Source organism: Orycteropus afer, unplaced genomic scaffold, assembly GCF_000298275.1.
Source record: "Orycteropus afer afer isolate SDZICR_OR568_19922 unplaced genomic scaffold, OryAfe1.0 scaffold00187, whole genome shotgun sequence".
NCBI classification, from domain to species: domain Eukaryota; kingdom Metazoa; phylum Chordata; class Mammalia; order Tubulidentata; family Orycteropodidae; genus Orycteropus; species Orycteropus afer.
In genome coordinates this window covers 6,458,376-6,463,630 of record NW_006921774.1, presented here as the reverse complement: position 1 = coordinate 6,463,630, position 5,255 = coordinate 6,458,376, and the positions used below count along the sequence as shown (strand labels likewise).

General features: G+C 32.4%; 1 non-coding gene across 1 annotated transcript; it reads right to left on the bottom strand.

The window, feature by feature from the left end:
* Positions 1–1,084: 1,084 nt before the first annotated feature.
* Positions 1,085–1,218, bottom strand: LOC122150624. The gene has a single exon (XR_006163771.1). It is a non-coding gene; the product is annotated as a small nucleolar RNA SNORA70 (small nucleolar RNA).
* Positions 1,219–5,255: the final 4,037 nt, after the last annotated feature.

Genomic DNA, 5,255 nt, shown 5'->3' with positions numbered 1-5,255 from the left:
ATGGAGGGATGGACACAGGGAAGAGGTGACTGTTGGGAGGAAGTATAGGGGAGCTGTTGCATTTGGTTAAATTGTAGTCAATATCATGAGACAACGTGTGTGTGAACTGCTGTATGGAAAGTGAATTTTCTCTATAAACTTCCACCCAAATCACAATAAAAAAAAATTATCAACATATTAAATGATCAATTCCACTCAATAATAATTTATCTAAAGTTTTAAGTTAATATAATAAATCTTATATTAAATTTCACATATTAAAGTTTAAAACATTTACCACTGATATAAAAAAAGATTGTCCATTACAATTCAATTTATTTGAAAACATATATTGTATTTGTCATAATTTTAAACATTTGTATTATACTTCAGATGGATAAAAATTTTTATCCATGTGGAGTATAATACATAACAACATATTACATATGTATGGGTTTCTTTTTTTTTTAATACTTTATTCTGTTTTAGTTGAAAGTATATACAGTAATTTTTTTCTCTTTAATATTTTTTATACAAATTTTCCATGACATTATTTAAAGTTTTTATAAAGTGTCACATTTTCATTATTTCCATTCTCTTTGTTGTTTCCATTGATTTAGCTTCCCTTCCCCTCCTTGCCTACTCATCTTTGCTTTTAGGTTACTGTGACCATTTGATTTCATCTAGCTAATTGTTTTTGTTTTTCACAACTTTTAATTTTTGTGGAAATGCAGGAAGTTCAATTTATTGGTGGGCATAGGTCAAGTAGGGCAGTCTTATCAAGGTCTTTGTGAATGCAATTTCTGTCAATTGTCCAAGGGGCCATGATTGGGGATGTATTTGACTCCACAACCACCTGGCAAGAGGTACTTCTCAGCCACCATGTCTTCAAACTCATTACCATTAGATTTGTTAAAGCCCTGGTTTTTGGAGATGTGATCTTCTGATGTCCAGGGAACTTGATCCTTCATAGGGCCCAATCACATGAAGCTTGGTGTGGATGAACATGCTGACTTGGCCAATATGGTACCTCACATACCTGTCTGGAGCTTACATCAGGGACAGCACGGATTAGCAAGTTTAGAGACATGAAAGATCAGGAAAAGGGTGTCTTCAAGGTCCCTTATGATAACCCATATGTGCCAAAAGGCTGTGTGCACTACCCAGGAGGCTACTGTTTGCAGCAGTTGCTCACTGGTCCCCACAGAGATGGAGGATAGTCAGCTTAGTTGGTTGCAGTATAGTTAATTATTTAAGGGAGCACATTATTCATGGATATTATTTTATTTTAGAAGTCAATCTATTAGTTGGCTAAAATGTGACTTGCAGAAATAGTTTCAATTCCAGGTTCAAAAGGTATTTTATGACAATAGCCTTGAGGGTTCCTCTACTCTTTATCAGTGCAATAGGTCTGGACTTTTTTTTAGGAATTTGAGTTTTGTTCTACATTTTTCTCCCATTTGATGCAAGACCTTCTATTACATCACTGGTCAAAATGGTCAGTAGTAGTAGCTGGACACCATTTAGTTCTTCTGGACTTGGATTAAAAGAAGTTGATTCATGTGGGTTATTAGTCCCATGGACTGGTCACCATCAAATTCTTCTTTGAGCCTTTGATTTCCTTCATTTTCTTTTTCTCCATATAACATACATCTGTTTTAAGCCAATGTTATTTAAGCAATATGATTTGTTCATGGATTCCCCTTGATTCCATGACCTTAGTTCCATACAGAAAAATTTTCTCTAAAGAAAGCTTTATTTTTCCTGAAAATGCTAGCCTCTTTAAATTATTAGACATTTAGTGTTTTCATTTTCTAGTAATGCTAATGTCATGTAAATGATTCTTAGCCTCTATGAAACAATTAGATGAGAACTTCTTTACTTTAAAAACTTTGTAAACTAAAGCATTAATATTTTTCATATACAGGAAAATATTTCAGTTTTACACAGTGGAATAAAGACTTTTCTCAATTACAGATACACACAGAGAGAGGACAGAACAAATCTGTCTTGGAAGAATTACAGTCAGAATGTACTTTAGAAGTGAGGATGAAGAGACTCTGTCTCACATATTTTGTACATTTTATCAGGTGGGGCCAGTACCTAGAGTGAGACATCATGTTAGGTAAAGCATCAGGTCAGTGAAAAAGAAGACTTCAAAGAGATGGATGGACACGGTGGCTGCAACAATGGGCTCAAAGACAGCAATAATTGTGAGGATGGTGCAGAACCAGACAATGTTTTGTTCTTTTGTACATAAGGTCACTGTGAGTGAAACAACTTGGCAGCACTAACAACGGATGAATGAATGGATTGATAGATAGATGGATGCATAGATGGAGAGATACAGAGATGATAGAGATATAGAAAGATAGAGAAGTAGATAGGTTTTGTGAATACATGCATACACATATAAAAGAAAGTACCCAAATTTCAAAATATATAGTTTTATGGTCAAAGGAACAAAAAACAAACTGATGTTAAATTCTTCTTCACTATCTATAAAATTGTGATAGGAAAATAAAAAGAATGTGATATAAAACACGATATTCAGTGCAACAAAATTTTTCATTAATGATTAATGGGAACACACACATGTTCTCAAATATACAAAAGCCTTGAAAATAAATTACTAATAACACTTCTTTTAAAAAAAGAAAATAAACTAGTTAAAGACATCCTCCAGTTAAGTGTAAAAGAATTAAAGAATAGGAGACACTCTACAGTTTTGCTTCAAAAGATTTCATGATTAATGTTGATTTGGATGTTTGTGTAACACTTGATTCATGCACTAGACAGCAAACTCTTTAGAGCAGGCAACATGTCTGTTCTATTCATCACTGAATGCCTCTGCCTAGTAAATCGTCTCACCCAAAGTTGGTACATTAAAAACACTTGTCGAATAAACAACAGATGAGTTGCAATACTTATGAACATTGAAACCAGTTAAATGCATAAAATTACATGAATAATTGTCAATGTGATTCAAAATCAAATTCATTCAAGCTTCGGTATACATAAATATCCTTATTTTGCACAGTTCCCAAATGCACAAATTTCTGCTACCATGGTTTGGATAAATAACAACAGCTCTCCAACAACATGTCAACACAGTATTTCATTTCTACAATATATTAACTGTGAATAATTGCATAAAGTACAAATTTTGCTGCTCTTCAGTCCACAAATCATAAATAACAGATGTATGTCCAGTGACTAGTCATGCACTTCTTTCAAAGTGTGTTGGTATTTGGTTACTGCATATCTGTTATTCAGTTAACACACAGACAGCAAAGACTTTTTGGTCATATTGCCTCCTTGTCAAGTGATAAACCTATATGACATTTTATAAAAATAGATAATCAAAGGAAAAAATTGCCACAGCTGAAAGTGCAATAAATGAAAATAATAAAGAAGGGAGTGAAATTCAAATGTAGTACATGTAGAGTTATATAAGAAATAGTTGACCATGGAAATGATGACACTGCAACTTTTTGAGAAACTCTAGGTATGCAGCAGAAACAGTGCAAATGGACTTATAACATAAACAAGGAAAGTGGTTTTAACAAAAAGTATGTCACAGAGGAAATTACACAAGCAAAGAAAGTTACATTAAAAGGAGTCTTATTAAAGGGAAATATTTCATGGCATAAAAAGCACAAAAGGTAAAAGGCTAGAAGCTGAAACAAAATTAAGAAAGACTATAACAATTCATCAAAGTATAGAAAAGATAATCTGTTTCATAAATTATATCATGAGAAGAAGATAAGAACTGTTTAAATTACTCTTAATAAGCTTGTTTTCATTAGGGCATAATTCACATACCATAAAATATACTCTTAATGTGAATATCTTCAAATATTCTTTATTAATAAATGAAACAATTTAATTTTAGTATGTTTAATATTTTACAGGGAGCTCTGGTGGTGTAGTGCCTAAGGCATTTGACTGCTAACCAGGCTGGAAGTTCAAACCCACCAGCCACTCCTCTAAGGAAGACTGGGCAATCTACTTCCATAGAGATATTGCCTTAGAAACCCAAGGAAGGGTTGCTATGAGTCTGATCTGACTCAAAGGCAGTGAGTTTGGTTTTTTCCTTTGGAATATTTTATATTACAGTATAACTGGAATGAAATTTGGATTGACAACAGAAGGTTATATGTGAAATTCACAAATATATGAAATTAAACTACATACTCCTAGGTAACCAGTGAGTAAAGAAAAACTACAAGAGAAACTATAAAAAACTTTTGATGAAGGAAAATGAATCCAATATATAAAAAAACATATGAGATATAATAAAACAGTGTTCAAAGGAAAATTTAAAGCTAAATACCTCCATTAAAAAGAAAAAAAAAATACCTAAAATCAATAACCTTTCAACCGTAAAAACCAGAGTAAAAGGAGCAAACTAAAAGCAAAGCAAGCAGAAGGAAGGACATAACAGACATTAGAATACAGATAAAGGAAACGGAGAATGAAAAACACAAAGAGAATCAAAGAAAATAAAAGCCATTTGTTTGAAAAGATCAACACACTTTAGCTAGACTGACCAAGGGGAAGAAAAAAAAAAAACCTTAAATTACTCAAACCAGGAATGAAAGTGAAACTATCAATACTGTCCTTACAGACAAATTAATTATAGAAAATATTATAAACAATGAATGAAATGGATAAATGTTTAGAAACATAAAAGCTATCAAAACTGACTCGAGAAGAAATATGAACTCTAATAGATGAACCTATAGCAAGTAAGGAGATTGAATCACTAACCAAATACTTCCCAATAAAAAGCTCTGGGCCAGGTGCTACACTGGTGAATTTTACCAAACATTTAAAGAAGAATTAACATCAATAATTTTCAAACTCTTCCCCAAAATAGGAGGGAACTCTTCCTAATTCATTCTTAGTATTATCCTGATACTAAGCCCAGACAAAAATATCATAAGATAACCACAGGCTGATATGCCTTATGATCATAGATATAAAAATCTTCAAAAAAAAAAAAAAAACAACTAAAAAATTGAATCCAATAGCTTATTAAAAAGATTATGCACCATGTCCAAGTGGGATTTATCCCCGCAATGCAAGGATGTTTCAAGATATAAAAATAAATGTAATGCACCGTATTGCATTCATTACAGAATGAAGGGAAAAATGATAAGCTCAGTTCATGTAGAGAAAGTATTTGAAAACACCCTAATTTAGAAGCTAAAATCTATAAGCTAGAACATAAGTTATATCCAGAGGTAAACACATTATTAGAAAGAGAGAGA